This window comes from Pseudophryne corroboree, chromosome 5 (assembly GCF_028390025.1).
Source record: "Pseudophryne corroboree isolate aPseCor3 chromosome 5, aPseCor3.hap2, whole genome shotgun sequence".
NCBI lineage: Eukaryota > Metazoa > Chordata > Amphibia > Anura > Myobatrachidae > Pseudophryne > Pseudophryne corroboree.
In genome coordinates this window covers 605,504,251-605,519,811 of record NC_086448.1, presented here as the reverse complement: position 1 = coordinate 605,519,811, position 15,561 = coordinate 605,504,251, and the positions used below count along the sequence as shown (strand labels likewise).

The following is a 15,561-nucleotide window of genomic DNA, read 5'->3' as shown; positions in this document are numbered from 1 at the left end:
GTTCATTTTCAAAATGTTTAGAGATAGGAACGCTTTGAGTATTGGAACGCACAGCTGTGCATGGTTGAAGCTACAGATATACTTTTACCTTTTTTTCTGAAAAACTTTTTAGTAATTATTTACCCATAGAAATACATATATACCCATAATACACATGCCGGGATCCCAGTGAGTTAGGTAATTCCCCCTCTATGGTTGTCCACTACACCCATAGAGGGAGTATAGAACCTGTCGCCACTGAGCATGTAGTGTGGCGAGCGCAGCAAGCCCGCAAGTGTCTTTGTTGTTCTCGCCCCTCTGGCGGCATTCTACCACTTGGGATATCGATATCGGTATACTGACAGTCGGCATCCCGTGTGGCGGGAAACCATACCGAACCCCTAAAGGATATTTCATTTCTGTTCACAGTAAATGTCTCTTTAAAAGTAATTTATTTGTTTTACTTCAATATAGTTGTTGAACGTGGACACTGAAAACATCATAAGATTAAAAACACATTTCAGATTTGACCTTGTTAAATGTACATGACATAAAGCCTTTTAGAAGTGTTAGATATTTCCATTGTATTCAAACAGAAATCAGTACAATTGTGCTATTGAATGTTTTGCTGCAAACACATAAGGGTTTCCATTGATCATTAGGGGTTTTCACTGTCAGAAGGTTAAACTATAAAACATTCCTATTATTACTGTCAATGACCTTTGAGTGATGTTAATGCACACCGCCTGGTTCTGATAACCACTTTCCAAAACCTCAGCATCATGACAAATACAGATGTAAAGCTTACAAGTGCATTAGTGGGAAGTCAGCAGAAGAAGTCCCAATGTATCACGTCTACCTGTGGAAACCATTACCAAACATTGGAGCTCTCACCACATGCTAATGCAAAACTAATGAAATTTGATTCACCTTGTCGGGGGACGTAATGCACTTCCTTCTATACAATCACATCATCTTGAGTTTTGGATTTGAAAAAAAAAGTGATATGTTGTAAATAGAATGTGGTTTTGCATGGGTAAGCAAAATGTACTTGAAATTGCACAGACAGTGCACTTTTATACAGTTGAAGAGAAGTATTCAAAGCTCTAGATAAATTGTACTTTGGAAGCTTTGAGACCCACAGTCATCAGCATTAATGGAGTAATTGACACTAGATAAATGTTACTAATTGCTCTACAATTATTCATGGGTGATGACTTAGCTGCATATTTACAAACGACCGAAGTTGTGTTATGAAAATTACAGCCCAACTTGCAATGCCATCATGAAATTGACAGCTTACTTGCACATATTACTTGTTTTACCTTTAATTGATAGCACCAGCACCTACCCAGGACAACCTGGACTAGGATATTCACATACATCAACCATTAATCTTCTTCTGCCTACCTCATCATTTACTCCTCTACATCTACTTGAGACTCATTACCACTACTTCTTTTTTTCCTTGAACTCTCATTGTGGAGGCGTTCCCAGCTTCCCCTGCACTGTAAAGTCCAACAGGGACCACTGAGAAATACCCAGCGAAAGCAGATTTAGTTGCTTTATCTTTCTTCCCACAGTTAACCATTCTTATCTTGGTACGCTCATTCATCCATTCACTGCCCATAGGCACACAGGTGGACAGTAGATAGCAAGCGTATATACTACTATTTCTGTATTAACTTACTCTCCTCTCCAATATGTTCATTTATTCACATAAGCAGGACATCATCTTACACACATGCTGACACTCACTAGGGATTCTCTTTGACTTTACCAGAATTGTGGAAGTTTTAGGTGACCCAGCCTATTAGGTATACTAACCCATTACACACATATACTGTAACACAAGGGTCCCCACACCTATTTTCAACATGATGCCTTATTGATAATCCGGCTTCTAAATATATGTTTTTTACCATTTGTTTAGTTTATTTCATCAATTGTTTACCACTTTTGTTTTATCAAATACAGCCACTTACTATTGTGATTTGTGGGATAATTCCATATCCAGATTATTGTAATCACTACACATTTTAGCTGTCACAAACTAACATTTTTTAAGATATATGTATTGAGTTATTGTAATTACTGGACTCTCATAGGATGGGTAATACTGTATTTTAGTACATATAGACAAAAGTTATATTTTATACTGTTTATGACATATAAGAGTGTCCCAAAATCAGAGTCCTTTTTTCCCCTGTAGTTTACAATACTGTAATAATAATTATGAGCTAGAGTGTGTGGGTAGGGAGTTTGGCACAGAACCTATAGAAACTAACTCCTCCCCCATCTAACCCCTCCCACTCTCAGTCTGTCATAGAATTACTGTACCTCAGTTAACGTTTAGCAAAGCCGAGAGAGACAGAAAAGAGAAAAAACAATAAACCAGACAAAAATACAGGAGGGATCGCAGCGTCCCCCAGATGGAATTAGAGAAATAAATTTTACGGTAAGTAAACAAAAATCACCTTTTCTCTTTCATCCATCTGGAGGACCCTGCGCACTTACTGATGGGATTTCCCAAAGCAAGCTAATTAGAGGAGGGAGAACCAGACGTTAGAGCCGTCTGTAAAATCTGATGCCCAACAGAGGCAGACTCCAAACCAAAAGTATGAAAACGGTAAAACTTTGTGAAGGTATGCACGGACGACCAGGTCGCTGCTCTACACAGCTGTTCAATGGATACACCCCAAGGAGCAGCCCAGGAGGCCCCAACTGCCCTAGTCGAATGAGCCTCAGTGGGTCAAGAACAGGAACCATAGAGGATACATAGGCCTGCCGAATAGCAGAAGTCACCCAACGAGCCACCGTGTTTTTAGAAGCAAGCCAACCCTGTTTGGATGCATCAATTAGAATCAACAATGTATCTGAATAGCGAATAGATTCAGTACAGGACAAATAAATGCGTAAAGCCCTAACAACATCCAATAATGCCAAGTGACCATCTTCTCTTGAGGAATTTGGAACAGACGCTGGAAGCACAATATCCTGATTCAAGTGGAAAGCAGAGACAACCTTTGGCAAGAAGGAAGGCTTCGTACGCACGACCACTCTATCATCATTAAAGATTAACAAAGGTGGCCTGCAAGAAAGGGCCGCCAACTCTGACACATGTCTGGCCGAAGCAGTGGTCAAAAGAAAAACCACCTTAAGAGTCAGGAACCGCAATTCAACAGAATCTAGAGGGTCAAACAGAGATTTCTGAACAGCTTTTAGAACTAAATATAAATCCCAAGGAGGGACCGGGGGAACAAACCCCCTGAAGAAATGTCTGGACTTCCAGAATGAGACCCAATCTCTTCTGAAAAAGTACAGACAGAGTGGAAACCTGCCCTTTAAGTGAGGAAAGATGAAGTCCCTTCATCAGACCATCCTGAAGGAAGGACAACAATCAAGTTAAACGAAAGGGACCCGGCGACAACCCGCATTTTTCACACCAAGCAATGTAAATACACCACACCCTGTGGAAAATCCGAGATGTGACTGGCTTCCAAGCTTGGAGCATAGTTTTCACCAATGGTCGAGATAAACCATTAGCCCTTAGAATAATGGATTCAAGAACCATCCTGTCAAAGCCAGACGAGGTAAATCATGGGGACGACAAGGCACTTGAAGTAGAAGGTCTGGTCATAGAAGCAGAGAGAAAGGTTCCCTGGTCACTAAGCTGCGTAGAAGTGTGTACCATTGGCGATGAGGCCAGTCCGGAGCTATGAGAATGACTGGTAGTCCCTCTCATTTGATGCGCTAAAGCAGACATGGAAGCAGAGGAAACGGCGGAAATACATAGGCCAGGTGAAACCGCCATGGAGCTGTTAAAGCATCGATCAGCATTGCCCGATGATCCTGAGCTAGTGATCCATAATGAGGAAATTTTCTGTTTAGACAAGACACCATGAGGTCTATGTCAGGGGTTCCCCACCGAGACATCAGAGAATGAAAGGCTTCCTGATGAAGCTCCCACTTCCCTGGATGAACCGTGTGATGGCTTAAGTAGTCTGCTTCCCAATTTTTCACACCTGGAATGTGAACTGCGGAGATAGCCGGAACCCAACATTCCACCCACTGTAGAATGTGAGAAACTTCTTTCATGGCTCTCCAGCTGTGAGTTCCCCCTTGCCTGTTGATGTAAGCCACCGCCGTGGCATTGTCTGATTGAATGCATAAGGGATGACCTCGGACGGCGGATTGTATCTGAAGCAGAGCATAACGGATTGCTCTCAATTCCATAATGTTGATCTGCAGTTTTGTTTCCTGGTTGGTCCAGAGACCTTTGAAGTGTTGAGATTGAAACACCCCCCCCCCCCAACCTGTGTGGCTGGCGTCCGTGGTTACCATCATCCAGGTCCAAACATTGAACTGTGTACCCTTGGTCAAATTGTGACTGTGAAGCCACCAAAGGAGTGACTGACATGTCCGAACTGACAAGCGGAACAACTGTGAGTCCAGATGTGGGCCCATTAGAGTCCAACATTAGAGAATCTGAGATTGGAGAGGTCGAGCAGGAAATCTGGCATATGGTACTGCCTGCAATATTGCTATGATCTTGCCCAATACGTGCATTCACCGGAGAACTGAGAGCCACGGTAATTGTAGAAGAGACCAGATCCTGGATTGTAGATCCTGATTTTTGTCCTGAGGCAGAAAGACCTTCTGACTCCTGGTGTCAAATAAGAGGCCTAGAAACACCATCCTTTGAGATGGAGTCAGAGACGATTTCGGTAAGTTCAGTATCCACCCAAATGATTGCAGAGTGTCTATTGTGAGTTGCAAGTGTTGATGAAGAAGTGACTGTGATGGAGCCTTCAGAAAGAGGTCATCCAAATTTTAAGTGATATTGACTCCCTGTCACCTCAGTACTGCAACCATGTGGGCCATGATCTTTGTAAACACCCCGAGGGGCCGTGGAGAGCCTGAATGGAAGAGCTTGAAACTGAAAGCGCCAAGGGCCAATTGTAAATCTTAGAAGTTGTTGGTAACCCTTCAAAATGGGCACATGTAGGTAGGCACCCTTTATGTCTATGGATGCCAAATATGCCTCCGGTTCCATGGAACTGATGATTGAACGAATGGATTCCATCTTGAATTTTTGAATTGTGAGATATGGATTTAGACACTTTAGATTCAAAATGGGATGAAACGAACCAGCCGGTTTGTTTACGAGAAAAAGACTTGAGTAAAAACTCTGACCCTGATGTTGGTTGGGTACCGGAAGAATTACTCCGTTGTGTTAAAGCGTTGAAGTTGCATGAATGAGTGCTTGACATCTGGAGAGATCGTCTGGGAGAGGTGTGATGAAAAATCGGTGTGGGACCAGCTCCTCAAGATCCAAAATATATCCTCGAGATAAGACCCCTGTCACTCAACGATCTGGTTTCAACAGGAGCCATGCCTCTTTGAACTGAAGTAACCGAGCCCCCACCACCGAAGATCCATCCGGAGGCCCCGAACCATCATGCAGCAGGTTTGACGGCTGGTCGCTGAGTTGCCTGTGTTCCTCTACCTTGGAATGCACCTCTGCGTGGAAATCTTGAAAAGGCTCGAAAGCAGGGCTGTGCTGTCAGGGGAGGCAGGGGAGGCAGTGCCTCACCTGTCATACTCCCTGTCATTCTCCAGAGTTTTTACTATAAAATTATTAAAATAATACAAAGAAGATATTTATAACAAATAATCATCTTCTTTGTATTAAAGTAATCATCTGTATAGTTAATACTCTTCAGATTTTAGGATCTCTGTGGAACTGCAGTGGGAAACTAGACGTGAGGCAGCAAAAGCTCTGCCTCATGTCTCATAGATGGGGACTGCTGCAGCACAGCCTATAGAGTGAGGTGGGGATACACAGAAGCCCAATCACACTAGTTGAAATAGTGTCAAGTGAGGCATGCCTCACTGTGGCTTGAGCGGTGATTGGAGACCTCGGATGTATCATGTGACCATCCAGGAAGAGAGAGACCGAAGCACTTCATTAGGAACATAATGGCCGAGGCTGCCCATTTTCTGCAGCCCGGACCCGCTGTTATAGTGAGCGCCCACCCACCCACCCCTGCACAGGAGATGAAGTTGTCTCCCACTGCAATGCCGGGACCCGCTTACCCGAGGAAGCCCGGCCGTATACTGGAGGAGAGGGGCGCAGCCGCAGACCCGAGTCCCTGGACTGCCGCAGACACACTCTCCTTTGCCAGCTCATAATTCCAGCGGGCGAGGGATGGGAGATTACCCCAGCACTGCAAAAGTTTTGGGGGAAAGGAGACCAGCAGGTACAGCGCATGCAGGGGGGGGGGGGGGGCAGCTGTGTCTCCGTCTCAAGAAAAGACGCGACAGCAAAGTCTCCCTACAGCGCCTGTCAGTGAGTGGGAGCTGCTGCTCATACACAGCATCTCCATACAGTATGTCCTGCTCCCTGTGCTGTGCTGCGGCTGGCAGGAACATAGATTATGCTCCACTCGGGCACTACTTTAAAGATGTTGTTGTTTTACATGTCTCTGATGGTCAATTTAAAAACGTAAAGATTTAAGACCTAAAATTGTTCTCCCACCTTAATTATCTGTGTTTTTATAGCTATGAGGATAAATAAAGCTTCATTACCAAAATACCAAAGTGTGCCTAGCAGTAGCAGACTGGACACTGGGGAGATTCAAATGTTCTGTGGGTACCCGTATTTGCACCTCTCCCATCACATTAGAAGTGGAGGTATACCGATGCTTGTTCCGGCGCTGAGCGCTCATGATTTTTCACACTTATCACACCCATTAGCACCAAAGCAGCTAAACCAAACTAAATTATTGGGAAAGACAAAAGAAATGTGTGAAAATCTGGACTTTTTACACGTGTGCTCGCCCCTTCATGAGGGGGCAAGCAGAAATAATGGATGCCTGTGGTATGCGCGACCGATTGGAGCAACAATAGAATTGCTCCGTTCGGTGCAGGACACCCCAAAAAAATTAAATCACCCTCCTCAAACCTAATGTATATTTAGCTGGCGTGTTGCAGTAACTGCTCTTTCTAGTTACAATATTATTTAGTGGCTAGTCTCAAATGACTGTTGAATAGTTTAACTTTCACCTGAACAATGATGTTAGTAAGGAAAAGTAGCCCCTCTCAGTCTGGTTAATTCCTATATTGTAGTTGTCTGCCTCTAATGGGCAGATATATGGCTGTATGACATCATGTGTCTCCTCTGTGGCTTTGTGACATCATATGTTTCTTCTATTGGCAGTGTGACCTCACACATCTTTACACTTTTTGCCCCTGGCAGTGTGTCCTTTGCAGCCCCGAGTACGTGTGCACTGTGTTTGTTTAAAGATACAGTGTGTTGTGTTATGTATGTTTGTTTGTGCAGCCTGTGTCTGTGAATCGTATATGTGTGTGTGTGTATATATATATATATATATATATATATATATATATTTATAAATAGGAACCCCCCACATTAAATCCTGCGTTTACCCCTGTACCCGGCTGATATACACTATGCAATGAGTGAGCTTAGCTCTCTCATTACATAGATAAGAGGGCTTATACTGTGTGTGTACGTGTACCGCTCTGTGTATATGTCCATACTTCATTTAATTATTATATGAGTACAGTGCCTTTTTTTTCTTTAATATATATGATCTGGTCGGGATCCTGGCAGTCACAATACCGACGCTGGAATCCCGACACTACTCAGAATGCCGGCACCGGTATCCCAGCGTTCATCACTATCCCGGCGCCGGTGATCCCAAATGATGCTATCACGGGCTGCCAGAGAGGTAAGCTGGGGGGGGGGTTTACCCTGCAGAGCAAGGGTTAGGGTTAGGCTGCGGGGGGTGGGGGGGATTGAGGGTAAGTCTGCAGGGCAGGGAAGGTTAGGGTTGCTTTGTGGGGGAGGGATGGTTAGGGTTAGGGGGTTTAGGGATCAGGGTTAGCCTTTAAAATCAGCCAGTGTTGGTATTTTAAATATCGGGATGTCGCTGATGCATCACGACCGCTGGTATCCCGTTACCAATGTATAGTGCCTCCGCAGTCATTAACCTCACCGCACGTCACTGCTAGGCAGCTGCCTAAAGCTGCTTAATGCTAACGCCAACCCTACAACAGTGTACAGCCAAGCAATCACTGATGCAGTCATATGCAGTGTATAAACCAGCCTACCTGCTCTAAGTGACAGACTGTAGAGATGTGAAAGAGGATGATGGCCGCTCCCCAGACATGAGTCGCTGCGTTGTAACAAAATTCGAGATTCTCTTGGAGCGAGATAAATAGCACGGTGATAAAGTACCAACCAACCAGCTCCTAACTGCCATTTTTTAAACACAGCCTGTAACATGGCAGTTAAGAGCTGATTGGTTGGTACTTTCTCACTGTGCAATTTATCACTCTCTGAAGGTGCATACACTCTTTCCCCCCTCCTGAGCGATATACAGTAGTTTACTGTATCATCTAGTGTGCATACCACCGCGCAGCCCCACAGGTCGTTAACTACACTCGGTCTCGGCGTGTATGTAGCTCAATTTGGACTCATCGTTAGTGATATCGCACAGTGTGCATGCCCGCCGTCAGGCGGCCTGGCCTGGGAGGCAAAACACTAGGTGATGTCGCTCACCGAGCACATCGATTAGTGTGTACCCACCTTAAGGCTTGATAAATCTAGTTCAAAATGTAGGTAGATGGATTGAATGGCATAGGCAAATGCAGGTGGGTTTCTGGTTGCCTGGAAAACCCCCTCCTCTTGGCAAGTGTCTCAAATGATTACAACAATAGCAATTATATATAATACGATTACTAGAGCTGTTACCACATCATGCAGTTTAAAGGACAGAGCAGAGCTGCTGCACATGCCCAGTGGTAGCAGCTTCTTCTACCAAGTTTGCTGTGTGTGTAAATCTAAGTCCTCAGTGCACTGGACCCAGAGCGACGCTAACCGCTCAGCTAAGGGATGCAGTGCAGGGAGGCACTAGGCTGGAGAGGCACTCTCCCTGCTCTGCATCCCTGCTTTTGGGGATTCGGTGAAACCCGGACTTTGCACATGACATGCTGCCCGCTGTCGTTGCACCTATCATACAGGCAGCGGTGCTGGCAGCTGTGCGGCATACTAGATACTTTAACCAAATTAATCAAGTGGTCACCTCTCCGCCAGATGTTATAGAACAGTGCGCCAGGTTTCAGTAACCCCTATCCCCTCAACGAGATATCAGCAAGCTACACGCTCTCTCACTCCACAGTGCCTCATCTTGCTGCTGCGGCCGGCTGCCAGGAAGCCTCCAGAATCCACACAGCTGCAGGTGTCAGCACACTAGAGGAAAACTGCTCTCCTGGTCCTCAGCTATACAAGGCAGCATCGTGGCCGATGTGAGCACAGACAGGCAGCGCCAGAGCCAGATACGCAGCATCCTGAGTGGGTGGTTGTGGCTCTGAATGCTGCACAGCAGGTTAGATCTCTGGGCAGAGGGAGGTCATTTGGATTCAGGTAGGTGAGGACACAAGGGACTCTTTGGTAATTGTGAGTGGAGCTGTTCCCTGGCCTTCTTCTTACTGTGTAACCCCCCCTTCCTCTCTGTGTTCTGTCTCAGCCTTGTGTCTCTCTCGCCTCCCCCAGTGTTCTGTCAAAGTCACTGTGCCACCCCCCCTGTGTCCTGTCACTGTGTCACCCCCCCCTGTGTCCTGTCACAGTGTTACCCCCCGTGTCCTGTCACAGTGTCACCCCCCTTGTGTCCTGTCACTGTGTCATCCCCCCAGTGTCCTGTCACTGTGTCACCACCCCCGTGTCCTGTCACTGTGTCACCGCCTGTTTCCTGTCACTGTGTCACCCCCCATTTCCTGTCATTGTGTCATCCCCCGTGTCCTGTCACTGTGTCACCCCTTGTGTCCTGTCACTGTGTCACCCCCCAGTATCCTGTCACTGTGTCACCACAGTGTCCTGTCACTGTGTCAACCCCCGTGTCCTGTCACTGTGTCATCCCCCGTGTCCGGTCACTGTGTCAACCCCTGTGTCCTGTCACTGTCACCCCCGTGTCCTGTCACTCTATCACCCCCTTGTGTCCTGTCACTGTGTCATCCCCCAGTATCCTGTCACTGTGTCACCCCAGAGTCCTGCCACTGTGTCACCCTCGTGTCCTGTCACTGTGTCACTCCCCAGTGTCCTGTCACTGTGTCACCCCCCCTGTGTCCTGTCACTGTGTCACTCCCCAGTGTCCTGTCACTGTGTCAACCCACTCTGTGTCCTGTCACTGTGTCACGCCCCCGTGTCCTGTTACTGTGTCACCCCCCTTGTGTCCTGTCACTGTGTCATCCCCCCAGTGTCCTGTCACTGTGTCACCCCCCGTGTCCTGTCACTGTGTCACCGCCTGTTTCCTGTCACTGTGTCACCCCCCATTTCCTGTCACTGTGTCATCCCCCGTGTCCTGTCACTGTGTCACCCCCTTGTGTCCTGTCACTGTGTCACCCCCCAGTATCCTGTCACTGTGTCACCCCAGTGTCTTGTCACTTTCTCACTCCCCCATATCCTGTCGTGTCCTCCCTGTGTCCGGTCACTGTGTCACCCCCCGTGTCCTGTCATTGTGTCACCCCCATGTCCTGTCATTGTGTCACCCCCCCATGTCCTGTCACTGTGTCACCCCCCGTGTCCTGTCACTGTGTCAACCCCTGTGTCCTGTCACTATGTCACTCCCCAGTGTCCTGTCACTGTGTCACCCCCCCTGTGCCCTGTCACTGTGTCACTCCCCAGTGTCCTGTCACTTTGTCACCCCCCCTGTGTCCTGTCACTGTGTCACGCCCCCGTGTCCTGTTACTGTGTCACCCCCCTTGTGTCCTGTCACTATGTCATCCCACAGTGTCCTGTCACTGTGTCACCCCCCGTGTCCTGTCACTGTGTCACCGCCTGTTTCCTGTCACTGTGTGACCCCCCATTTCCTGTCACTGTGTCATCCCCGTGTCCTGTCACTGTGTCACCCCCTTGTGTCCTGTCAGTGTGTCACCCCCAGCATCCTGTCACTGTGTCACCCCAGTGTCTTGTCACTGTCTCACTCCCCCATATCCTGTCATGTCCTCCCTGTGTCCGGTCACTGTGTCACCCCCCCGTGTCCTGTCATTGTGTCACCCCTCATGTCCTGTCACTGTGTCACCCCCCGTGTCCTATCACTGTGTCACCCCCCCAGTATCCTGTCACTGTGTCACCCCTGTGTCCTGTCACTGTGTCACTCCCCCGTGTCCTGTCACTGTGTCACCCTCCCCTGTGTCTTGTCACTGTGTCACCCCCCATGTCCTGTCACTGTGTCAACCCCCCTGTGTCCTGTCACTGTGTCACCCCTTTTGTGTCCTGTCACTGTGTCACTCCCCGTGTCCTGTCACTGTGTCACCCCATTGTGTACTGTCACTGTGTCATCCCCCAGTATCCTGTCACTGTGTCACCCCCATGTCCTGTCACTCTGTTAACCCCCCCTGTGTCCTGTCACTGTCACCCCTCCTGTGTCCTGTCACTGTGTCACCCCATCGTGTCCTGTCACTGTGTCATCCCCCCAGTATCCTGTCACTGTGTCACCCCATCGTGTCCTGTCACTGTGTCATCCCCCCAGTATCCTGTCACTGTGTCACCCCAGTGTCTTGTCACTGTGTAACCCCCCATGTCCTGTCACTGTATCACCCCCCATGTTCTGTCACTATGTCACCCCCCGTGTCCTGTCACTGTGTCACCCTCCCTGTATCCTGTCACTGTGTCATCCCAGTGTCCTGTCACTGTGTCACAACCCCCTCTTTTTTTGTCCCAGCTCTTGTCTCACAACCCCGCCTCCCCCGTCTTCTGTCTCAGTCACTGTCATCTCCCTCTGTGTTCTTTAACTGTGTCAACCCCCCCCCCCCCCATCTGTTCTGTCCCAGCCATTGTGTCAACCCCTTGGTTTTTTGTTCCAGTCAATGTGTCACCTCCACTGTATTCTGCCCCAGCCATTGCGTCAACCCGCCTGTTTTCTGTCCCAGTCACTGTCACCCCCCCCCCCCCTGTGTTCTGTCCCAAACGTCACTCACCCTCTGTGTTCTGTTCCAGTCACTGTGTCACCCCCCCATCTGTGCTCTATCCCAGTTACTGTGTCACCCACCACTCTGTCTGTGTTCTGTCCCAGTCACTGTATCACAATCTAATACAGGTCGTGATCCAATTGGAGGCCGTGAGCCAATTGGAGCTCACACACCAGCAGCCAATCTGCAGTGGCTCACAGTCAGCGCCAGATGTGGCATAATATGTAAAGGGCATTGCTGTGTGTGTGTGGCATAGTGTGATAAGGGCATTACTGTGTGAGGCATAATGTGTAAGGGACATTAGATACTGTGTGGCATAATGTGTATAATGGGTACTACTGTGAGGCATAACGTGTATAAGGGGTACTACTGTGTGGTGTAACATGAATAAGGGGCATTATCTTGTGGTGCAATGTGAATAAGTGGCACCACTGTGTGATGTAACGTGAATAAGAGCCACTACCGTGTTACGTAACGTGATAAGGGCCATTACTGTGTGGCGTAATGTGACTTGTGAGACTACATCCGTTTTTGTGTCGTGAAATATGGGAGGGAAGGCGCAAATTTATAGTTTACAGGGGGTCGCCGAACACCCTAGCACTGGCCCTGACTGGACCAGAGAGTAGCTACCGGGAAGAAGAGACAGGAGCCTTACCATGAGATGGGAGAATGTGTGCTTAGAAAGTTCAGTACTGGTTCTGTTATTTGTATTTATTTATTATAGTATGTTTAACCTTTACCTGACCACTTATTTGTATTATTTAAATGTTTGATACAGCCTATACTATAGACCATCTATAGCAGGTGTAGCCAACCTGTGGCTATCCAGATGTTGTGAAACTACACATCCCAGCATGCTCTGGCATAGTTTTAGAATTTTCTTATAGCAAAACTGTGGCACGGCACGCTGGGACTTGTAATTTTACAACAGCTGGAGAGCCACGGGTTTATCAGGCTTGATCTATAGTGTTACATATTAATACTGTATTCCATACAGTATCCAGTGTATAAAAAGACCAATGTTTACATAAATGTCCAGGATTGTCACTAGGTTCTTCTACCGCTCCTCCAGACTCCCACACTTGCTCCAATGTTCCGAAGAGTGGGAAATTGTGGACTGCATTTGGAAACCCCCCTCTAGAGATCCTGCGTTTGCCACTGAATGGGAATGAATATTAATGCTTGTGAGCATTTTTAGTGAGACATACTGTATGCATGTGCAATTGTATGTAAACCAAGAAAAAACATTGGTATACTCAGCTGATATAGGTGTGCTTAATGAAAGCAGTGTTGTCATTGTGCTGGTGAATTGGCAATCATCCAATGTAGGCCGATAGGATGTACACCTTTCAAGCTTACTGTATATCTGCTAATCTGCCAGTGTACATGTGCCACATTTGAATCATCATGCTCCTACAGCAAGGCTATTTAGAACTCCTCTTCCTGTCTCCCCGATTCTTAGGATTGGTACGTTCAGGAGTCACCAGGGGGAGTGAGGGCTGTACCTGTGTGTCACCAGAGCCGGCCTTAGGCATAGGCAAACTAGGCAAATGCCTAGGGCATTTGGTATACTTAGGGGCACCAGCAGCTTCTGCTGATTAAAATGATATGCGGCATGCCTATATTCTGTGTGTGACTGCGGCTGTATCTGCATACGAAATGCTACGTTGCAGTGTATTCCTGTAACTCACTGTAATGTAGCATTTTGTATGCAGATACAGCCGCAGTCGCACACAGAATATAGGCATGCTGCATATCATTTTAATCAGCAGAAGCTGCTTGTGCATCCTAGCCACATAGTAATGCAAATAAGATGCATTTTCATAAAGAAAAGGCGCCCAACGTTAGTAGAGCTGGCAGCTGACTCATGCCAGGCATCTCCTGCAGAACTAGCGGCGGTGCTAGGGGGCACCAGCCAAAATCTTGCCTAGGGCATCATATTGGTTAGGGCCGGCTCTGTGTGTCACCCTTTCAGGGGATGATACCAAAACGTCAGCTCCTCCGCAGTGACAGGAGCTGGGTGCTGCAGTGTGACATTATCCTGCAGCAACTGACTCCTGTCACTGAGTAGCCAGCATTACAGGCACTAGTCTCCGGGGACAGCTAAGCATCTCCGGGAATGCTGGGCAAGCACCAGGAGTGAGGAAATTGGGGGCTTTCTGTAGGGCCACATTCCCGCAGTGACATCGGTGGAGGACTTCCAGCAAGGTAACACCCTTTTACCCCAGGTCACCCCCCTTTTCGCCCACGCACACCATCAGTACGTAAGGGGGTATTATTGGCTGCACCAGGTGTCACTGACCCTGGTGCCTTCACTGTTGGTGCTGTACGTGTAAAATACATGCAGGTTAGTAACAAGCATTTAAATGTGTGAAAAAATTGGGTAAGCCCATTGCAAATTTGCACAATGGTGGTCATTCCGAGTTGATTGCTCGCTAGCAGTTTTTAGCAGCCGTGTAAACGCTATGCCGCCGCCCACTGGGAGTGTATTTTAACTTAGCAGAAGTGCAAACGAAAGGATCGCAGAGCGGCTACAAAATAAGTTTGTGCAGTTTCAGAGTAGCTTCAGACCTTCTCAGCGCTTGCGATCACTTCAGACTATTCAGTTTTGACGTCACAAACACGCCCTGCATTCGGCCAGCCATGCCTGCGTTTTTACTGGCATGCCTGAATTTTTCCGAACACTCCCTGAAAACGGTCAGTTGACACCCAGAAACGTCCACTTCCTGTCAATCACTCTGCGGCCAGCAGTGCAACTGAAAAGCTTCGCTAGACCTTGTGTGAAACTACATCGTTCGTTGTAATAGTACAACGCACGTGTGCATTGCGTCGCAAATGCATGCACAGAAGTGCTGAATTTTTGCCTGATCGCTGCGCAGTGAACGAAAGCAGCTTCCGATCAACTCGGAATGACCCCCTATATACGTTCAAGCCAAATATGCCAACTAGCTTAGTGCCCACTATGTATAAGCCCCATTGTGCCGTATTAAAAAGGGCAAAAAAAACAGATGAAACCATAATAAACCAAAGTATTCCTCTGATTGCTTTTGTTTGTTTCCTGCAAGTACATCTTACTATTCTATTTTAAGTCTGCTTATAGAAATTACATTTGTAATACTATGCTAAGTTGCTTGTTCTTGTGACCTATGCATAATTTATGTTTCTATGCAATACATAAGTGTTTTGCAGTTTTACTACATTATGTATGTTTACTTCCTAGTCAAAGTTGTTTATTAGCCACTTATTGCAGTACTTGCACTTTTCATCAAATGTTTCAGATCCAGAGGATTTAGTATTGCTTTTAATTTGCAAATCTGGGGAGAACAGATTTTATTTTGCTTTGTAGGACTATATATGGCTGATACGGGATCGGTATGTAATACCGGCATCCGGAATCCTGGCCATCAGTATACCGACAGCGGGATCCCGGCCACGGAGATGCCGGCAATGGGATGCAGGCTCTCTGCGGGCACGGTGGCTCGCTGCGCTCACCACAGGTTATATTCTCCCTCTATGGGTTTTGTGAACACCCACAGAGGGAGAAAAGCCTGTGGCGATGGGATTCCAGCGTCGCAATTTCAGCGC

General features: G+C 47.3%; 1 long non-coding RNA gene across 1 annotated transcript in view; it reads left to right on the top strand.

The window, feature by feature from the left end:
* The first annotated feature begins 6,115 nt into the window (after window positions 1-6,115).
* Window positions 6,116-15,561, top strand: part of LOC134929256 (uncharacterized) — a 73,087-nt gene continuing 63,641 nt past the window's right edge. Inside the window, exon 1 of the long non-coding RNA XR_010178420.1 lies at window positions 6,116-6,242. This is a non-coding gene — a long non-coding RNA (uncharacterized LOC134929256). The remainder of the gene's footprint in view (window positions 6,243-15,561) is intronic.